The sequence below is a fragment of the Microtus pennsylvanicus genome, chromosome 5, assembly GCF_037038515.1.
Source record: "Microtus pennsylvanicus isolate mMicPen1 chromosome 5, mMicPen1.hap1, whole genome shotgun sequence".
Lineage (NCBI taxonomy): Eukaryota > Metazoa > Chordata > Mammalia > Rodentia > Cricetidae > Microtus > Microtus pennsylvanicus.
The window spans coordinates 51809562-51832592 of NC_134583.1; the positions used below are offsets into that span (position 1 = coordinate 51809562).

Below are 23031 nucleotides of genomic sequence, written 5' to 3' on the forward strand. Positions count from 1 at the left end.
CTTGGTGCCTGTCCCAGAACTAGCTCTTGTAGACCAGGCTGGCCTCAAACTCACAGAGATCTGCCTGCCTCTGCCTCCCGAGTGCTAGGATTAAAGGCATGCGCCACCACCGCCCAGCTAAAAAGAACACTTTTTAAATGGATGAAATTTTTGAATAGTCATCTCTAGAGAATACACAGATGACCAACTAAGGCTCAGGGCTTGGGAGATAGCTCGATGGGTAAAGATGCTTGCTATATGAGCCTGAATATGAGTTTGGATTCCCGGCACACATGTTTTTAAAAAGCACTCATTGACCAGCTGCAAAAATGTTCACCATCAAAAATGCTCAACCACCAAGGAAATAGAACCCAGAATAGCAATGCATTGTCAACCCACTCAACAAGAGGGAACCACACCTGGTACTGGAAACCTCACCAACTGCTAGTGGAGGCTTGGATCTTGGAGGACCATCTATAGCCTTCACTTTACTAAACCAGCATCACCTGACGGCATTCTAAACATTTGTCCAGAAACAAGAAGAAGTGCAGTCCTCAGCCCTCATTAAAGAGACTTCTCTTTGCAATAGACAGAGACCATTACCGAAAACCACAACCAATCAAAATGCAGTTATGGAACCTGGTCCCATACTATAAAACAACTCCTACACCTAAGGCTCAGGGGACACTGTGGGAGAGGGAGTGGAAAGATCGTAAGAGCCAGAGGAACATTGAGTTTGCTGTGGGACTGTCACTAGGAATGGCAGAAACTACACCTATGAAGGCTCACACTCATAACTGCATAAACATGAGCCAAACAGGGATGGCAGCCATACGCATGCCAGAACGGACAGGGAAAGGTCATGAGGCCTCACCGTACAGGCAGCTAAGGAATGCTGAGAGGGGAAAAGAGTCCTCTCCAGAGAAGAACATTCATATGGGTTATCTGATAACAAATGGTGAGCCTTGAAGATACACACATCCTACAAGTAACATTACATTGAGTGAGCAGATCAAAGTTATATATTTATTATATATATTTATAATATTATATATTAAGTGTGTGTATATATATATGACAACAATTAATGAAAAAAGAGGCCGTGGGTTTGAAAGAGAACAAGGAAGGGACACGGGAGGATTTGGAAGGAGAAAGGGAAATAATATAATTATATTATAATCTCAAAAAGAAATGCAATTTAAAGAATGCTTCATTGGTTCAAACCCACTATAGTAGCAAAAATCACAAAGCCAGGCGGAAAATTGGATGAGGATGCAGGAAAGAGAAGGCGCATGTATGGTTGACAGGAACAGTAAATGGGACAGCACTTTGGGGTTCTTTACAGCGGCAGCTCTCAACCTTCTGGATACTGCAACCCTTTAACACAGTTCCTCGTGTTGCGGTGACCCCAGCCATAAAATTTTGCTGTTACTTCAAAACTCTAATTTTGCTACCGTTATAAATCATAATATAAATATCTGATATGCAGGAAATCTGATATACAACCCTCAAAGGGGTCATGACCCACAGGTTGAGAACCACTGCTTTAGCATCTAAAGGTTAAATGGAATCACACTGATCTATTAGTTTTGTTCCTTTGATTTACCCAGGAGAATAGAACTTATGTCTACACAAAACACATGTACAGTGTCCACAGCAGCCTTTCCTGCAATAGTGAAAAGGTGAACACACATTACATGCTTGTTAATTAATTAATGGCTGAACAAAATATGGCATAATCATACAACAGAATACTTCCCAGTCTAAAACAAGTGCATGCTAAACTATGCATGCATCTGGGAGAGGGCTAGAGATGGTTTAGTGGTTAAGCACACACACTCTTCTTGCAGAGGACCTGAGTTCAAATTCCCAGCACCCACATCAAACAGCTCACAACCGTTGATAACTGCAGGTCCAGATAGATCCAGTGCCCTCTCCTGGCCTCCATAGGTACTGCACTCATGTGCACGTAACCCCTCCCACACAATGCTTAATTAAAAATAACAAATGAAAAGATGAACCTTCAGAATAGTATGCTAAATGAAAGAAATAAGTCATAAATGACATATTGTATGACTTAATTCATATGAAATTTCAGAATACAAAGTAAATTGTGAACGCTTAGGGCAGGGGGATAGAAGAAATGAACAGTGGGCGAGGGATAGGAATCAACAGTGGCTGTTAACATGAAGGGAGTTTCTTGACTTTAATGAATTAGATTGTGATAATGACGACATAACTCTGAATGTGTTTTAGAAAAACACTGTAATCATTGAAATCAGTGGGTTATATGGTGCCTGGATTACAAATTAATAAAGCTGGGTTAAAACCTGAGAGGGAGAGTATGCGAGCTGACCCTATCTGTATTTTACCTCTGGGGAAGTTTCCTCAAACAAAAGGTGTGGGCTGGGCCCCAAGTTCAGTGACAGTGCCTGTCTGTGAGTCCTCACTCCTGGCACTGCAGAACTCAGCCAACATAAATGACAGAAGACATTAGGTAAGATAGTATCCAAATCTCTAAATGTACATAATGCAAGAAGAGGAGAAGAGAGAAGAGGTGCAGTTTGCTTCTCTGATGGGGTCGTGTGGAAGGTGTGAAGGGGAGACAGGGAAAGCTTGAAAGAAGAGGAATGGATGCAACAAAGTTACTGCAGACAGGCGAGTACAAGCAGGATTAGTGCAAGCTGGGATCCAGTCTAGACAAAAAGGTCCCAGGTGTGTGCTCTCTCTCTCTCTCTCTCTCTCTCTCTCTCTCTCTCTCTCTCTCTCTCTCTCTCTCTCACACACACACACACACACACACACACACACACGTAGTGCTATTTCACTTGTATTTTAATAAATAAAGCATGCCTGAAGATCAGAGAGTAAAACAGCCCCACTGGTCAGCCTTATAGACCAGGCACTGAAGGCACACATCTTTAATCCCAGTAGCCACACTAGTTAGCCATAGAAGCCAGGCGGTAGTGGTGCACACCTTTAATCCCAGCACTAGAGAGGAATAGAAGACAAAAGGAGACAGCTCTCAGGCTCAGTCTCATTCTGAGGATTCGTGGAGGCAGAATCGACATTTTGGTCTGAGGTAAAATGAGAGCCAGTAGCTGGCTGTTTTGTTTTTCTGATATTCAGGTTGAACCCCAATATCAGTCTCTGGGTTTTTATTATCTATGCATGCACACACACACATGCACACCAGTTCCAACGTAAGATTTTTTTTCCTTCCGGGTATATATTGTTTCTCATGGGACACAGTTGGAATTCTGTTGGCAAAGGCATACACAAAAATGAGTTTTACGAGAACGGGCACAAAAGGGGACTATGTCATGCAGTTCTCATCCTGAAGTCTCTATGAATAAACAGAGACAGGATTTACCCACAGACAGAGATTTCACAGCAAGACCTGTTTCATCCTCTGCTGTAGGGAAAGAGTAGGAACATGGAACTGTGAGCAATTCCAAGCTCACTAGGCCATCCCTGCGGGATTTCATCTGAGAACTCCCCAGAAGACGCTCTGGCCGCCTCTCTGTCCATCCATTCCCAACGTGACCATCACAGTGAGGACATCACCTGTCACCCTGTCCTGCTGGCGATGGATGAGCTCAGCAGGAAGAGTGGCTGTGACCTGTGAGCCGCACCCAGTGTTGGCTCCCTCGCAACTCAGTAGAGGCGAGAAGACCATTGATGTGTCTGGGTGTTTTTTGTCCTGTTCTCTCTCCTCTCGAGTCCAAGCAGCACAGTGTGCCTGAGATGGCTTTGTCATCTCCCAGGATGACAGACTGGAGAAGTTGGTGTTAGGTGCTTCTAGCTCTGGGTACCCTAGAGAAACAGGAAACAGTCCCAGGAGGGAGAGCCTGAGCAAGATCCTACAGATTCCAAGCATGCTGCACCAGTGCTTGCTTGTGGGGAGCAACCTTTGAGCACAGGGCTCCCTAAGCATCCACCATTTAAAGCAGCGGTACGACTGTGGTTCTGGCTCCAAAAATAGTCCTAAGAGCATCTAAAATTGCTTTCCATCCCAAGCCGGGCCAGTCCCTCGGGCATGATATCGCTATTTCTAAAAATCCCTGCTTTCCCAGCATGCCTTTGTCAGATCAAACTTCCATCTGGGCTTCCCTCCTGCCTGGCCCTCTCTACCCTGCACTGCCCAAGCTGCCTCTCAGGCAGGAAATTCTCAACTAGTGCCTTCCACTTGTTGTTACTGCATTAGAGACCTTTAACCTGCTACATGGCTTAGGGGAGCAGCAAGAGTTCCCTTTGGAAGCTCCTAGAACTTTGAAGGTACAGACATGGGGATCAGGAGTTCAAGGCTACATAGAGAGTCTGAGCCTACCCTGGGCTCCATGAGACTCTTAATAAAAATTATGATAATGATGATGATAACAATAATAATGAAAACGATGAAATAAATCTTTAAAAATGAATGGTTCCTTGGAGAAGCGGTCTAGGTGGTTCTCTGTCATGGAACTGTGACTTAATTCCTAAGAATGAAGGTTAGAAAGTAAAATCCCACTCCCGTGGGGGCTGAACTTCTCTAACAGACGTGTTCTGGAAGGTGGGAGGTAGCGCGAATCTGCAGGTTTGTCTATTCTGGAAACATACAATAGGTAATTTTGTGCCTGGCTTTCTTTCACCTAAACAGTGTTTTGAGGCTCATCTGTGTAGCAGCCTTTACCAGAACCTCTCTTCTTTGTCCACAGCCGAGTAATACTCCATTGTATGGATCCACCACACTTTGTCCTTATATCAGTTCGTAGACATGCGGGTGATTTCTGCCTCTCAGCCGTTGGAAATAGCCCCGCTATAAAGATTAGCATAGCCACTTTTGCTGGAACACCTATCTTCAGTTGTTTGTGTTTACACTTGAAAGTGGAACTTCCAAGTCATGTGACTTAATTCGCTACCTCTCATCGTCACCAGCACAAGGAGTCTCTGTTTAGATGACGTCACGAGAGGAGAGGCCAAGGCTCTTCAGGGGGTTCATCATGATTTCCCTGTCCTTGTGGCTCCTTGAAGGGGACTGTTTCAATGCCAATGTCTCTCTGTTTGGAACATTTCCATTGTACAAGGGATTTCCTGTCTACTGCTGAATACACTCAGACCGCAATACCGCCAGGCAGACACTGTTATGTCTGTCCTACAGACACAGAAAGGACTTGGCAAGACCACATGGCCATGAAGGTCCAGCCAAGACTGACAGTCCAGCCCAGCCCTTTCTACGCCCCATTGCCAGGTTCCCTGTCCACCTGTCTTTCTGTCCAAGGTCATTTTGAAATAGTTGGCCTTTCTTGAATTGGTTCTCAGATCACCATTGTTCAGATAGAGCCCCTGCTGGTCAGGGCTGCACAGGCTTCTGCGGACACTCTGCCAGCTGGTACCTCCTTATTATTTTTTAAATTTTATTTTGTAGTACTAGAGATGGAATCAGAACATGACCCTAGACACGCTAGGCAAGTGTCCTGCCACTAAGCTGTATCCCCGACACACCTTCAATGTTTTACTTTCAAGTCAGGATCTCACTAAGCTGCCCAGGCTGGCCTTGGATTCACAAGATTCCTACCTCGGCCTCTCCAATAGCTGAGGTTGCAGGTTTACACCACCAGGCCTGTATCTCATTTCTAACCTGCCCTTTCTCCTGGGTCCAACAATTGTGTGCACCTTTCCTGAGGGCTCCCCTACTTTCTAGAATCCCAGCCGGGTGATCTCTTCTCAGCCTTCTACCAAAGTGACCCTGACAGCCCATGGCTCAGCCAAAGTTCTACGGATTTCCTCCCTGGCCTTTTGTTGGTCCCAAGAGTGACCTTCCCTTCTTAGGGAGAAGTCAGTTCTTGAACGAAGGTGTCTTAGTGACCTTCAAAGCAATATGAGAGAGCCCTGCTAGCCTGTGGACTGCAGGCCTCCAGCCCCAGTATTCTACATTGGCATGGGACAAAAAAATAAGACAGGCAAGAGATGGTGGGTCAGAGTGCCAACCTTCCCTGATCACAGGAGGCCTGCCACAGGCCTGAAGCTTGAGACACTTGAGACACCTTCCTATGGACAAATGCCATCCAAATAAGGAAACTGAGGCTCCATGAAATACCATGATGCTTCCAAAGTCTCAGAGATGATGGGAGACTATGGGGGGGTTAAGAACACTCAGAGCACTGGGCAGTGGTGGCGCACGCTCTTAATCCCAGCACTCAGGAGGCAGAGGCAGGCAGATCTCTATGAGTTCAAGGCCAGCCTGGTCTACAAGAGTGAGTTCCAGGACAGACTCCAAAGCCTTAGAGAAACCTTGTCTTGAAAAACCAAAGCGGGACACACACACACACACACACACGCACACACGCACACACACACGCACACACGCGCGCGCGCGCGCACACACACACTCAGAGTCCATGCTTTCCCTATTCTTACCCACCACCTGCCTTACAAGTAGGAGCTCTGGGAACTGGTCTGGACATTCTTGGTGGTTCTGCAGGAGCTGAGGATCCTTAGGTACTGGGAGATCTGCCCCACATCCATTCAAGCACAAACACCAGCCTAGCTGTTCCCAAAGCATGTTAAAGTGGCGATACCAGCTCCAAAGAGCAAGCGCTCACGTGCCACTCCATCTGAGGATCTTGGTGCCTGAGAGGCTCCAGTCCTGAGGACATGCCAGAGCACTTGGGACACATATGCACAGCATAAATCTCTGGGACACACAGGGCATAGTGTCTTCCAGCCTTATTTGGTCAAGCCATTTTTTCTAGGCCAAGTAGCCCCTTTAAAACACAAACGTGGGGTGCCCTAAGGCCTTTTGGGTTAGAGGGTATCTGGATGTGGGTGAGGAGGAATAGTCACTTAGGGTTGTGACTAGACCTGTGTCACCCTGGGCTGAGGACTGACTTCCTGTAGAGATGGCTCCGGAGCACTGGTACTTCATAAAAAAAAAGCTGGAGAAGTAACCCAGATGAGGGTTAATGCCCCTCTAGCTCACTTGTCCACTGGGGATGGCGTAAAGGAGGAGGGTACACAGGTCATCCAGGAAGCTTGACATTTACATGTCTATTGAATACTGGATACACCTTCCATATTGGACCTGTGCGCCTGTGTGTGTGCACATGTGCACGCGTGTATGTGGAGTCTGAGGTCAGGAGCCATTCACCTTGGTTTTTTGTTTGTTTGTTTGTTTGTTTGGGACAGGGTCTCTTATTGGCCCAGAACTCATCTAGTAGGCCTAAGCTGGCTATCCAGTGAGACCGAAGGATTTCCCTGGCTCTCCTCCTCCTGGTGCCAGCATCCCAAGCACACGCCATCACACCTCCTCCTCCTGGTGCTAGCATTCCAAGCACACGCCACCACACCTCCTCCTCCTGGTGCTAGCATTCCAAGCACACGCCACCACACCTCCTCCTCCTGGTGCCAGCATCCCAAGCACACGCCATCACACCTCCTCCTCCTGGTGCCAGCATCCCAAGCACACGCCATCACACCTCCTCCTCCTGGTGCCAGCATTCCAAGCACACGCCATCACACCTCCTCCTCCTGGTGCCAGCATCCCAAGCACACGCCACCACACCTGGCTTTCTGTGTACGCCCTGGGGATTGGACTTGTCCTCACGCTTACACAGCAAGCACACTGACTAAGACATCTCCTCAGAGTCCATACCAGACTTCCTGTCATGAAACTCCTTTCTGAGGTTTGAGGGAAAGTGTGTTTTCTGGGGCCCAGGCATTCTCAGTGTGCCAGGCAACAGATTTGCAGACGGTCACCAGGGCCTGGGGAAGGTTCAGAGTGCAGAACTGTGCTTCTGAGGTGGCCCTCAGGACTCTGCAGCTAGCCCCAATTCCAGGGGATTCTGGCACTACAGTCTCCTGATGATACTCAAAACAACAGGTAATGTGGACAGGACTAACTTCTTCATCAGACACAGAAGGACCGGGGCCAGGGACCCACAAAAGTGTTCCAATTTCAACATCAGAAGAAAAAAATGGACTTTTAGGTCAAAGAACATGTTTCAGTAGATGTATTTATCTTCCCACAAGGCTAGAAAAGAACACTTTTAAGTTTGGTTTTATTTTTTGCTCTCCTTAGCTGAGGATGACCTTAGACCCCAGATCCTCTTCCCTCTACCTCTTGAGTGCTGGGGTTCCAGATGTGGCCCGTCACTCCCGGTTTTATGGATTGAAGAAGCACAGGGCTTGTACATGCTAAGCAAATATTCAACCGACCGAGCTGCATTCCTAGCCGTAAATACTTTCTGAAGGAGGAAAAGAGCCCTGTAGACAAAAGTGCCTGGGGTCCACAAGATGCTAACGAGAGTCTGGGGGCAGGGCCAGCAGCGGTGAGCTTGGTTGTACCATCTAACGCGTGCCTGAAAATGAACTCTGAAGAACCAACTCAGAAAAATCTCTCCCATGCAGGTTCTATGGTCCTCGGGAGGCTATAGAAACACAGTCAAAGCCGGCGTTGTGTGACTATCTATTGACTGCACACACACACTCCATAGCCTGGGTCTTCCTGGGCTCACCAGTTGGAAACTTCGAAGGTGTACCCAAAGTCTGCTGAACTCCTCCACTTCTGATGCCTATAAGGTCCATCCCTTCCCAGGACTGAGCTCCAGGGTCTAAGAGCACTCTCCTCCTCCCAAAGCCGAAGAGTCTGGGGAAACTGACCCTACAGCACGAGGAAAGGGAACCAGGCTCTCACAGCTCCGTTAAGGATGAAAACAAGACCATTGGCTCTGATCTGCGCAGTGGCTGTCTAAACTGAAGCATGAATCAAGCGTCTTGTTAACAAAACGACAGGGAAATAGGCGTCCCTCCAACTGCAAATGTTTCCTTAAGCACAGCTGATGCCAGCCCAGCTGTCCCCAGGGGTACTGCAGGGCCTTTCAGAGAATGAGCCTGAACAGCTGGCTCTCAAACACACCTGCAAGGCCCCTCCTTGTCACCCACACAGTGTCTGTCACAATTATTGCCCTGGGATGGCCTCAATCATGCAACTGTCGGGTGGATCCCTGGGCCTTTGCAGGATAAACAGTCTACTCGTGAGGAGCCAGCCTTTGGAGAAAAGAGCAAGTTTGCTCACCGGCACAGCGCGAGCCAGGCTTAGGAGCAGGGATCACCTCTTCTACGTTAGCGTCATTTCTTCTCAGGAAATGGCACCAGGGATGGGCACTGAACAGCTCTCACTCTCTTCAGACCTGGGACTTCACTCATCCATTCATCCCCTGCCTGCCAAGGGCCCAGGAACAACCTGCCACAGAATCACCCTTTCTTAGTGAACAACCTGCCACAGAATCACCCTTTCTTAGTACCTCTCTCGAAACCTACAATGAGCTAACTTTTGTTCTGTTTCTTACTATAGGTATGAGTATTTTTTCAGCATGTGCATAGATGCACCAGGTGTATACAGTGCCCACAAAAACCAGAAGGGGGTGTTGGATCCCCTAGAACTGGAGTTACAAATGGTTGTGAGCCACCACGTGGGTGCTAGGAACCAAACCTGGGTCTTCTCCAAGAGCAGCAAGTGCTCTTAACCTTTGAGTCATCTCTCCAGCCCCCTGGGAAAACCTTTTTGACACCTTACTAACTCAACTATACTTCCCTCCTGGCCTAGTCAACTCCCAAGTGTTAACTTCCCCCTTCCCCCTCATCCTGGCTATTATTCTTCTCTCTCTCTCTCTCTCTCTCTCTCTCTCTCTCTCTCTCTCTCTCTCTCTCTGTGTGTGTGTGTGTGTGTCTGTGTGTGTCTGTGTCTGTGTGTCTCTCTCTCTGTCTCTGTCTCCTCTGTGTGTGTGTGTGTCTCTCTCTCTCTCTCTCTCTCTCTCTCTCTCTCTGTGTGTGTGTGTGTGTGTGTCTCTGTCTCTGTCTCTGTCTCTGTCTCTCTCTCCCTCTTCCTAACAGGGTCTTGTGACATAAGCCTGGTTTGCTTGAAAATCACTGTGTAGCCCACTGGTCTCAAACTCATAGAGATCTGCCTGCCTCTGCCTCCCAGGTGCTAGGATTCGAGCAGAATGTCTAGTTGTCAGCGTGCTGTATGCACTTGGCAGCCAAAGACAATGTGGCCTTGGCACTGACACTTTCCACCAGCTTCTTAAAATGGAGATAATGTTGTTAACTACCTCACAGAGTGCACAAATATGAAATAGTATAGGTGATGCATCAGACACCGTATTTAGCTAACATTCAATAAACGCTAGCTGTTAGAGTAATAATAACAGGGCTTCTGTTGTTCTTCTTGTTGTCATCATATAAAACACAGCCCTATAGATTTCATCAAATGCAGCCTTCCTCTCTGAGCTCTGAGACGGTGCTGTGTGTGCAGAAATGACTGATGCCTTCCAAACTCTAAGAACACTGGTGTAGGGACAACTTGCCAACCATTCCTGGGTCTAAGACGTGAAATCCCCAGCACCTCCACACCTGCTTTCCCTGGGCCCAGAAGAACTAAGGAATAGTCTGCCACTGACTGGGTCAGGGGAATCCTGAAACACCAAACCTGTCTGTTTACACTGGCCATACAGGGACAAGGGCAAGGAAATAAGGCTGCCCTCCAATGGCTTAAAGGTAAAATTCCCACATGTGATGGATGCAGCTCTCTGTGTGTGCGCTGAGGTGGGGAGCAGGGAAGCTTAGCAGGTGGGCCAAAAAAAAACAAAGCAAGTTAACGAGACAAAACCTCTTTTGAAAACACTTTTGATTTCAACAGTTTCCCCTTTAATACAGTTCCTCACATGGTGACACCAAACATAACATTATTTTGTTGCTACTTCATAACTGGAATTTTGCTACTGTTATGAATCGGAATGTAAATATCTGGTATACAGGATATCGGATACGGGACCCCTGTGAAAAGATCATTCAACCCCCAAGAGGTCTCAACCCACAGATGACCTAAGCTGATTCTCCATAGCCACATCTGTGTCCCATGATCCTGACCACTGACCGTTGCTGCTGATCCCATGCTGGGTTATTCAAGATCTTTCTTCTGAGAGAAGGAATCACTGGAGTCTGATCAGGCTAGGTTTGTGCCCTAGAGAAATAGTCCTCATAGTACAGTTGGCCCATCCGTGCAGTACAAGACATGCCAGGACTAAGAGAGCATGCAGGTAAATTCCAGCATTTGGGTGATTAGGCAAAAAGATCATGAGTTCAAGGCCCACCTGGGATACACAGCAAGATCTTGCCTCCAAAAATAAACAAAACAAACAAAAAAAAGAAATACAAGATAACCTGACAGAACATAGGAAAAAACTTGGAAACCATTTTTTATTTTTATTTAAAAAAATAGAAACAAATAAACTTCCTTACTATTTCATAACTATTTTTCCAGTAGTGGCATTATGCATCCTATATTGAAAGATAACTGTCATGACCACCACAATTTCTATCTCTATGATAGTTGCTCTTGTCAAATTGATTAGTGCTGTGGGATAATGCTCTGGTACACTGTAAAGATTTGTCACTCTTATTGGTTTAATAAAACTCAGATTTGCCAGTAGCCAGGCAGGAAGTATAGACAGGGCAACCAGACTAAGAGAATTCTGGGAAGGAAAGGCAGAGACTCAGTCACCAGCCAGACACAGAGGGAGCAAGATGAGAATGCCTTACTGAGAAAAGGTACCATTCACATGGCTAAACATTGATAAGAATTATGGGTTGATTTAAGTTGGAGGTCATTAGTAATAAGCATGAACAATAGGCCAAACAGTTTATAATTAATATAAGCCTCTGTTTGTTTATTTGGGACTGAATGGCTGTGGGACCGGATGGGATAGAAACTTCTCTCTACAGATTGGGTTAAGAAACACCTAGGGCACGGGTGAGGCACACCTGTCTATGTCTATGTCTATGTCTATGTCTATGTCTATGATGTCTATGTCTATGTCTATGTCTATGTCGATGTCTATGTCTATGTCTATGTCTATGTGGGCATTTCCAGAGAAGATCCACTCCAGATGTGGGCACCACCCTATGGGCTGGGTCCTGGACTAATAAAAGGGAGAAAGGAGACTGTCAACTGCACACCAGAATCCCCCGTTCCCTCTTTTTGATCTGCCCAGGTGTGAGCAAGTAGTTCATTCTCCTGCTGCCACAGCCCCAAGCTGCTCCTGTGGCCATGTTTTCCCACTGTGGTGGATTGTATCCTCAAACTGGGCGTCTGAACTCAAGTCCTCCCACTTCACAGCAAGCACATTACCCTCTGAGCCCTTTCCTCAGTACATGGACGACGACTTTGCATGTGCAATGGTTTAGATTTCCTCCTCCTCTTCACAATGACCCTTAAGCAATGGACATAATTATATGGGGAAGGAGCCAGGAAGAAGTTAGGGCTTTGTCCAAGGACACAAGGCAATTTGTGTAGCTGGGGTTTGATCAGTTGTTACTTTTGACTGCCTCGTTAACTGTGGAAGTGCCTATAAACTCTCAGGGAAAAAAATCTTGATGAGCCGTAGACAGTGATGCAAGATTCACAGTGCAGGACATGGCATTTCCTGCCAGTAGAAGGCTCATGAGGTTAGACTTAGGTTTGCTTCCCAAATAGAAGGGGCTTGATCATGGGGAAGATGATGAGACTTTAGAAAGACTGTCACACACTGAGAGAAGACAGAGGAGAGGGACAGAGTAAAGCAGGCCTGGAGTGGGGATGCAGGTACCCCAGATTCATGCTCCAAGAGTCAGGGCCTCTGTTCTGATCAGCTGCACTGGGGCCTTCTGGGATTGATTCTTGAAAAAGTAGGAACAGAAGGCTCAATATTCTCCCCTGCTCTGAGTCTCACTGTGTAAGCTGCAGAGGGATACAAGCTGGAGACTTGGGAGTGTGGTGTTTGTTTAGTCTACCTTCTCACTAGTAGCGAGGTTAGTGGCTTACATGTATGATCCTAAAACTTGAGATAATAAAGCAGAAGAATTGCTACAAGTTCCAGGCCAGCCTGGGCTACACAGAAAGTACTATACCAACCTAGATACACAGCAAGACCCTATTTCAAAGAACAAAGACTAGTACCTGGATGTGTGGTCCTGACTAAGTGATCTAGCCTTCCCGAATCAGTTGGCTCCTATCAACCTTAGATGGTGTCTTAGTGACTTTTCTGTTGCCATGATAAGACACCATGACTTATAAAAGAGTTTTCTTGGAGTTTACGATTTCAGAGGGTTGGCATCCACGAGCATCATGGAGAATACGGCAGCAGGGAGGAGGCATGACACTAGAGCAACAGTACAAGCTCACATCTGGACAGCTGTGAGGCAGAGAAAGAGACTCTGAGAGGCAGTGTGGAATCTCTGAAACCTCAAAGCCCACCCCCAGTGATACCCTCCAATAAGGCCACATCTCCTAATCCTTCCCAAGCAGTTCTACCAACTGGGACCAAGCATTCATATTGTGGACCAATAAAGCCAATCCCACTCAAAACACCACAGATAGCTAACATATGAATTTTATGAGGCATGAGTTATATCAGATATGACATATACATGCTGCTAAAAAAATTGGCAACCCAGAAGTAACCCAAAAGTAGGAGCTAAAGAAAACATTTAAGTCTGGCCTGGAATTGCCTATATAGAACTTAGATTGTAGTGGGCAAAAACCAGGGGTTGAAGAGACAGCTGAGTAAAGATTTGAAAAAGGACTTAGGTTCAGATGTCCCAATTGTGAGAGACACTGTCTCAAAAAATAAGGTGGACAGTGACAAAAGGTATCCAGTGTTGACATCTGACCTCCACACTCACATGTACACATGTCCAAGAACATATACACAAGCATACATCACACACACACATATATATGTACAAACATACATACAAAAAATTGGTCTAAGTTGCTTCTAGTTGGAGCAAGTCTTATACAAGGAATGTTTCTATTACACGAGTCCTCTACCAGGCATATTTGAAGGCAAGAAGTCGAACACCCTGAGAGTGGAAAAGGCAGGAACTGAGGTTCCCACTGTCATGTGACTGTGTTAACCTCAGAGTCTCTCAACAAGCAGCCCCTATCTCTTGGGCTCATGTCTCTTGAAGGAACAGCTTTGCTACCAGGTATGGGCCAGACACCAGGTACTGCATGAGAGAGGAGACTACCAGCTGGCTCCACCGAGGGCAGGATTCCAATGGAGCTCAGAAGCATGCTCCTGTGGACAGCTCAACTCCTCCCCTGCTCTTTCTCTATGGAATTAGTGCTAGCTCCTCTAGCTGAGGTTTAAAGGGCCCTGCCTCCCCTCTGGGTATGGTGGTTTGAATAAGAATGGTCTCTATAGACTCATATATTTGAATGCTTAGTCACCAGGAAGTGGCACTGTTTAAAAGGATTAGAAGGATTGGGAGGTGGGATTGATGGAGTAGTTGTGGTCTTGTTGGAGGCAGTATGTGGCTGGGGGTGGGCTGTGTGGTTTGTCTGCTTGTGGATAAGGATGCAGCTCCCAGATACTTCACCAACACCACTCCTGCCTGTCACCATGCCCTCTGCCATGATGCTAATGGACTAAGCCTCTGAAATTGTAAACCAGCTCCCAGTAAAAAGCTTTCCTTCCTATGAGCTGCCTTGGACACAGTGTCTCTTCACAGCAATAGCACAGTGATTAAGACCATGGGCACTATTAGAAAGCCTCAGGCCTCCATAACCTTTATTTTCCCATAGGAGCTTTACCTACCATATCAGGGAGATTAGTCTCTGAATCTCAACAGGCCTTAGGGAGTAAAGGAAGGAGGTGCCCTCATGGGGCCTTCTGAAGACTCTACCAGGGTTCAAAGGGGACTCTAGACAGTGAGTCCCCTGCTGGCCTTAAACTGTCTACACAAGCGAGAAGAAGACACATGGTTAAGTATGGTGAGAACCTCAGATAGAAAGCAGGGGTCTTCTTTTTGGGACTTTTGGAGAGGAACAGATGGCGGCTGAACACAGACAATAGGCTGAGGAATTCACCTTCACAGAGTAGACACTATCTGTACCATAGGAGAGGAAACAGAGTTCAAAATATATGTCTGATCAGTGAGAGAGCCACATGCGTAGCCAAGAGCACCATGCTGCCCTCTGCACAAGGTGCCATTTCTCCACGTGACCATGAGGGCAGAGCTGATCAACATAGAACCACCTCTCCACAGAGGCTCGGCGTGCACCTGACCACACACGTACAATAGGTCTATGCTGTGTGTCTTCAGCTTGCTTTTATTGACCCAGGAGCCTCTGGAACCACCTACTTTTCAGTGTGTCAGCAGGCGAACGGACTGTGGCTGTGTGTCCCTTCCCATGGAGGCCACTCTGGGAATTGCATCTCCCCTCCACAGCAGGCTGTGAGCAGTGCGCATGCTCCTCCCTCATGGGGTTGAGCTCCCCAACACTGCCAGCACTGTACCTGCTGTCCCACGAGCTATCGGCTAGTTGGATCCTTTGCACATGACTCTGATCATTTTTGCCATGCCTGTTCATCTATTAATATTCATTTGTAAGCAATGAACCAAGGTTGAAATCTGGGCTCTACCACCTACTAACTGCATGCTGTTGGGCAAGTTCTTTGCCCTTCCCTCTCTGTGCCTCATCTGTGCACTGAAGACAACGACGGCAGCTGCCTGGAAGGGTTGTCATGACAGCTTAGTGAGCCACTGCTGGTGAAGCTCTGACTATCACCCAGTACACAACAGGCATTCGGTGATCCAGCAACCACTGTTGCATTTATTTAAAGGGGAAACTCTATGCCCTATCTAAAGTGACAAAACGTCAGTACCAGTTAACACAGAGAAAGAGCTATAAATGCAATGAAAACAGTAATTCCATTCCAGCTATTGCTTACCAAAGGTTCCACGCCAAGGCCTGTTCTCAATTTACCAAGAAGAGAGACAAGGAAGCAGAAGAAAGCTGTTGAAGGCACGCTGGGCTCACACAGGGTGATCACTTCCTGATCTTCCCAGGCTTATCTGCTTTAGCAACTCTCGTTCCCAGACACGGGACTTCAAACACAGAATCCCTCCTTAGCACAGGAGACCAAGAGGATCTAGAAATTGTGTCCTAACCATGCGCTTGTCTGTGCTTAAGGCTGGCCAGAACCCCACTGGCAGCCATCTTGCAGAACAGCCTAAGTTTCAGGCCACACAGCACATATTCACCTCTGAGAACTGAGCTCTCAAACACGTGGGAAAGTCATCACCTCATGTGTGTCCCTCGGGTAATCCTCTAGGGAAACCCACATTGCAAGCACCACTAACAGGAAGGCTGTTGATGGAAATGCCATGGCTAACATGACTCTGCACGGTGAAGCCACTGCAAAACCATTGGGCTCGAAGAACTGTGACTAATGCAGAGAAAAGATCACAGTGGAATTGCAGCTTTAAAAAAAAAACAGACTACAAAGCCCTTCGAGGTCTTAGCTTTATAAATTATAGGACAATATAAAGAATCTACAGGTCTGGGATCTGACTCAGTTGGTAGGCTGACTGCCTAGTGTTCTAGCTTGCTTTCTGGGATAAACCCAAGTCCAAAGCAACTTGGGCAGAGAGAAACAAAAACAGGAACTCAAGGCATGAGCTTGAAGCAGAAACCACAGAGGAATGTTGCTTATTGGCTTATTTCCTGTGGCTTGCTCAGCTACATTCTTAAACAACCCAGGCCCACTCACACAGGGATGAAACTGCCCATGTGGGGGCCCTTTCACATCAATCAGCAATTAAGAAAATGCCCACAGACATGCCCGCAGGCCAATCTGGTGGAAGCAATTCCTCCATTGAGTTTCCTTCCTCCCAGGGACACTTAGGTTTGTGTTAAGTTGACAGAAATGACAATGGCACCCAGAACACTTGAAGCACTATTTGATAAGCTGTGATGCGGACACTGAAAGTCGTGGTGGGTACTGAGGAATAAGATCAGAAGTTCAAGGCCATCTCCAGCTACTTGTTGAATTCGAGGCCAACCTGGGCTACCCAAGTCCTTGTCTCCAAAGAAGGGCAATGGAGGAGAGGAGAGTGGAGATGAGCTTATAGAAGAATCTCCTGAAGCTGCCTCTCACACGATCTCAATGGCTAAGCAGGGTCTTGGCCTGCACAGCCCTTGAATGGTAAAACTGTATAAATAAGGAATATACCATAATAATAGCGGTATTTATCCCTGAATGACGGGATTCTGAAGTGGCTCTCCTCTTTATACTTACTTCTGAATTTCGTTTTTATACTAGTTTCTGTATTCCCAAAGAAAGTTTAGCAGGAGCGTAAACTACTCTTACTACCAGAAAATAACTGACTAAAAATTATAAATAAAGGAAAACAATACGTAACCAGTGTTGATTAAGACACTTCGTTTTGTAGTAATAACTTTAATTATATTATTTAACCATGTTGTTATTGAGAAGACATTTGGTTGAATTTAAGATGGTTTTGACAATTTCACACACACACACACACACAAATGAACATGATCACAATCATATTCACCCTCAACACTCTCCCTTATCCCCTCCTATTCCTGCTTCCTCACTTCTCCATTAGTCCTCTTCTTCTGTGGTTTTTTTAATTTTATTTTTATTTATTTTTGAGCCACTGAGTTAATTAGGGTTGTCTATGTAAGCATGGGGGGGTTACTTACTAGAGTATAGGCATCTTAATGGCTACACTGATGAAGAGATTGGCTCCAACACAACTCTTAACAGCCTACAGCTCCTCAGGGAAGGGTGGGACCTTGTGAGCCCCTCCCTAATCCATGATGGAATGCTGAAGGCTCCAATATTGTGCCTAAGCCCAGTCCTCGCATACTTTTTTTAAGTTTTATTTTATTTTAAGATTTATTTATTTATTATATATACAGTGTTCTTGCCCGCATGTATGCCTGCAGGCCAGAAGAGGGCACCAGATCTCATTATGGATGGTTGTGAGCCACCATGTGGTTGCTGGGAAATTGAACTCAGGACCTCTGGAAGAGCAGCTACTGCTCTTAATCTCTGAGCCATTTCTCCAGCCCCCTGGCACACATTTTTATAGCTGTCACCGTCTGGGGAAGCTTTCCTGTCTGACTGTCACTTGCTTTCTGTCTTCCCTAGAGAAGTCCCTGGCAGGGAGGGCAAGGTTTGCCCAAGGCCACAGGCAAGAGTTACCTCAACTCAGGTGCCAGGTCCAAAGGTCCATCATGTGAGATTGACCAGGGCTGTCATCTGAAGCCCAAAGTGTTGTAATTTAAAAAAAAAAAAAAAGCAGTGCACAAGAGAAAGACATCATGAGACAGAGCTAGGGTGGAGGGGTTCTTATTGGGGGAAGTGAATGGGAAAGGAGAGAGGGGAGAAGAGAGACCAGCCTCTGGAGATAGGAGCAGAAGAAGAGAAGAGAGAGAAGCAAGGAGAGAGAGAGGCAGAAAGAGAGAACGAAAGAGAAGGGAGTGGGTAAGGCCCACCTTTCAATGGGAATATAGCAAACAGAAACAGAAAGTGCTCTTAGAGGCTGCAGTTGGAGACTTATCCTGTCAGGACCTCAAGGACAGACCAGTACAGTCATCTGAATACTAACACACAGTCCACAGAGCTGCTGGGGTGGTCCCTTCTCTCTTCTTGATTGCTGTTTCCTCTCTTCTTGGTGCTGTTTGGGTAGCAGCACCCCTGGGACCTGAGTTACTAACTACAGGGATGGTGACATCTACTGCAGAAGCTGCCCAATCCTAGAGAGTGGTCCCTTCTCTCTTCTTGATTGCTGTTTCCTCTTCTTGGTGCTGTTTGGGTAGCAGCACCCCTGGGACCTGAGTTACTAACTACAGGGAGGGTTACATCTACTGCAGAAGCAGCCCAATCCTAGAGAGTGGTCCCTTCTCTCTTCTTGATTGCTGTTTCCTCTTCTTGGTGCTGTTTGGGTAGCAGCACCCCTGGGACCTGAGTTACTAACTACAGGGAGGGTTACATCTACTGCAGAAGCAGCCCAATCCTAGAGAGAAGCTGCCTGAACTAGACCCCACCCCTTCCCCATTAGTAGAACCGTGTGCCTCTAAACTACAGCACCCTGGGTTAGAACACAAGCCCTGACTCACAGAGCACACCTGGACTAGGTCGGAGCACACCACAGGAACTCAGTTAACGCCCGTTTCTTTTCCTTTTCTCCTCACCCTTATGGCCCTTACTATACCAGCACTTGCTTCTCCATCTCCCTGCTCTGACTCAGGTAGCTCCAGAAGCTGCAGGGACAGAGTTATTATGTCTCCATCTGGACCCTGGGCATTAAACAGACTGTCAAGTCACAATGAAGATGAAGTAGCCCAGTGGCCCTGTGGGGCTACTCAGCTGACACAGAAGGAGAGGGGGCTAGCCAGAGCTTCTCCTCCAGCATCCTCCAGACGGCAAAATCTGACCATTGGATCTTTGTTTACATGATCAATAAACCTGCATGCTGTTTAACCAGGAAAACCTTAGACGTTTTCCATCTGTCCATTTTTTCTTTTTTTTTTAAATTTATTTATTTATTTATTATGTATACAATATTCTGTCTGTATGCCTGAAGGCCAGATGAGGGCACCAGACGTCTTTACAGATGGTTGTGAGCCACCATGTGGTTGCTGGGAATTGAACTCAGGACCTTTGGAAGAGCAGGCAATGCTCTTAACCACTGAGCCATCTCTCCAGCCCCCTGTCCATTTTTTTCAAAAACAGTTGGCTCTGGGCACTCAGTAGGCTCATTCTGAATATGGAACACACAGTGTGGACTCTGTCTCATAGACTCAGTCTCTTAACTGCTGGAGCCCATTTGTCATGTAAACAATCCAGTTTCCTCCCAAGAACTCCCAGAATGCTTTATCCCAAAATAAGAGCCCCTGGGCCTATTGGGGATTGGGAATCCCATGGGAATATCAACCTACCTAAGATACTGGGTCACTTGGTGGCACTAAATACCTTCTAGCCCTAGTGCCCCCACCTTTAAAGCTGAGTGAGGGACAGATGTATGTCCTAGCAAGGCTGTGGGGTCATGTGACACTTCATGTCACAGCATGAGGGTTTGTGCTCCTCCCACAGTTCTCTCAAGAAACAGGACCCAGCAGAGGTGAATGGGACATGGGTGGGGGTGGGGGTCAAAAGCAGAACCTCTAGAGATGGTCAACTGCGGGTAAATGAGTTGTGCGACTTCTCCATGGCTCAGAAAATACATTTATAGACAATGTCTTGTTCGTGTTGGGGCAATTAGCACGGTTTTCCTTCCCAGAGGGTCATAAAGGGTGCGTGCATGGCAATGACTCACCACCACGCATATGGGAGGAGACAGAGGCTTGAATACAAACAGCCACCTCCAACGCATGTACACACATGCTATACACACGTGCTGTACACACGTGCTGTACACACGTGCTGTACACACACACATGCTGTACACACATGCTATACACACATGCTGTACACACATGCTGTACACACATGCTATACACACGTGCTGTACACACGTGCTGTACACACGTGCTATACACACGTGCTGTACACACATGCTGTACACACATGCTGTACACACGTGCTATACACACATGCTGTACACACGTGCTGTACACACGTGCTATACACACGTGCTGTACACACGTGCTGTACACACGTGCTGTACACACGTGCTGTACACACGTACTGTACACACGTGCTGTACACACGTGCTGTACACACGTGCTGTACACACGTGCTATACACACGTGCTGTACACACGTGCTGTACACACGTGCTGTACACACGTGCTATACACACGTGCTGTACACACATGCTATACACACATGCTGTACACACATGCTGTACACACATGCTGTACACACATGCTATACACACATGCTGTACACACATGCTGTACACACGTACTGTACACACATGCTGTACACACGTACTGTACACACATGCTGTACACACGTACTGTACACACATGCTGTACACAAGTACTGTACACACATGCTGTACACACATGCTATACACACATGCTGTACACACATGCTGTACACACGTACTGTGCACACGTACTGTACACACATGCTGTATACACATGCCACTGAATTGTGAGCCAAATGTAACAACTGTTTGTGTTGTTGCTCAGTTGAGAATCAGAGGCCAGTATTAGAGGCACTCACAGCGGTCGGGTGGGTACCCACGCAGACCGGCTTTCAAATCCTAGCGCTGACCCTTCTTGCGTGGCTTAGGCAAACCACTGAACCGAGGAATGGGTAGCTGCATGTGCCCAACTGGAATGTGTTACCTCTTTGGGGGGATGGAGCTTCCTCCAGGTCCCTTCTCGCTTAAGCTCCAGACTGGCAGCCCTGGCAGCTTCCTCCTGCTCCAATGCAGAATGAAGCTCAGCCAAATTCAGGGCTGCCTTGCTTCCTCTGCCACCCCAAAGCTGCCTGAAGAGTGTTAAAGAGCAGCAGCTGTCTCCTGTGGCGGCAGGAGCGCCAGCCAGGGGTCCCAGGCCATGCTGTTGTTTATGCAGACTCCGAGGCCTCTCCAACTTTTACAACTGTTTACTGCGCAGAAGGGAGCCCAGCAGCTGGGCCTCTCCTGAGCCTTGCTCCGCTACCTTCCCTTTGGGAAAGCCTGTCTGAGTGCCACTCACTCTAGAAATAGCTTCCAGTGATCTCCGGAGGGGTACAGGCTGGGACACACACAGAGAGCCACAAAAGGGTGCAGGATATGGTGGGCTAGGGGACAGGTACAAAAAGAGAAATGGGATCAGAGATGGAAACAGGAGCTGTGAGCAAAGCACAGGTCAGGAAGGTCACGCATAGAAGCAGAGCAGAGTCAAGGATGGAGGCAGCTGGACTTAACGGCCATTCACATACACGGACCTGAGGGGCAACAAAGCGGAGACACAGGAAGTCCCGGGGAGGAAAGCCCACCCTGCCTATCTCGCACAACCCTGACCCGCGTTACTCTACTGCCACAAAGGTCCCACAGGAAAACCAGGGTGAGGGTCTCGGGGAGAAGCCCCATCTTCCCCCCAACCTGCACATGCTTTTTCTAGCAGCAAGCAGAAGGGGCAGGATTTAGTGAGGATCGCGAGTTTCATTTTTTATTTAAAACTTAAGACAGCAACAATAAAAATACTCGGCTAAAATAGCACCCAACCAAGCCACTTCCCCTGCAACTTAAAGTTAAGTGCCCCCATACCAGCACCCTGTACCTTTAAGGAGGAGAAGGCGCCTCTCTGCTTCCCTCGGGCTGAAGAGGCAGGTTATTCTAGGCAATAGCGATGACTTACCTAAAACTGAGTTATTCCCCTTTCCTCCCTGGCCAGCCTCTCTTCACTCTGGGGAGCTTTTACCATTTAAGGTCAATGTTACATCTGGCTCCAGAGCTCTAAGCTGAAAAGCTCTGGCTGCAGAGCCCCGGCTGCCTGCCTCCTCCTCAGAGAGGGGCTGGGATGAGGGGCTGGGATGAGGGGCTGGGACTGGGAATCAGAGATCCACCAGGCCCCCTGCAGCCTGGCTCTGGGGATAAAGACAGAAGAAGCCTCTTAGTCAGTCTCAGGGTTTAAGGAACTTGGAGCCTGAGTGGTAGCCCCTTATCCTGGGCTCTTGCAGGGGTACCCCTGTAGCCTACGGTAGTACCTAGGGGGGTGGTTGGAGATGCCGGACACTGTCCTCGCTAGAGGGGGATGAAGGGGACATATGCAGAGCAGCCTCCCACCCCTGAGTGTCCAGCCAGCTTGAGAGCCTAGATAAGATCCTGGCCCAGTGCCAGGAGAAGCTGGGAATGTTTCCTGTCCCAGGGATTTGGGGGTGGAGGCTACTCCCATTTTAAACCCTCAGAATTGCCAGAGAGAAGAAGGGCATGGTGAAGGGGATTAGCTAATTCCAGGCCTGGCAGCAGCCCCAGGGGCCAGTCCACCTAACAGTGACGTAGTCTTAACATGGCAAAGCCTCTGTCTACCCTACTCTGAAGTGGAACAATAGTGAAAGATCAGGGCACTGTGGGCCAGGGTCTCATAGGTACTAAAACAGCATGAATGAATTTCTTGCCCCCACCACACCCCTCCACTCAGGTGGAGAAGCCTGCCTCTCTTCTGAAGTCCACACCCTGTCCATGCTTGTTCCTCACCTTCCTCAGAAACAGCGCCCAAGGCACAGATTGTCAACCCTAAGACAACCACATGGGGGCTCCACCACCCTTTCTG

General features: G+C 47.5%; 1 protein-coding gene across 3 annotated transcripts in view; it reads right to left on the reverse strand.

Moving 5' to 3' along the window:
* Positions 1–22585, reverse strand: part of Irag1 (inositol 1,4,5-triphosphate receptor associated 1) — a 110487-nt gene extending 87902 nt beyond the window's left edge. Inside the window, exon 1 of one of the 3 annotated variants that reach the window (XM_075971895.1) lies at positions 22039–22585. The gene's annotated coding sequence lies outside the window, so the exon portion shown is untranslated. The remainder of the gene's footprint in view (positions 1–22038) is intronic. The other 2 variants (XM_075971896.1, XM_075971897.1) reach the window with 2 other exon arrangements.
* Between the last annotated feature and the right edge of the window lie 446 nt (positions 22586–23031).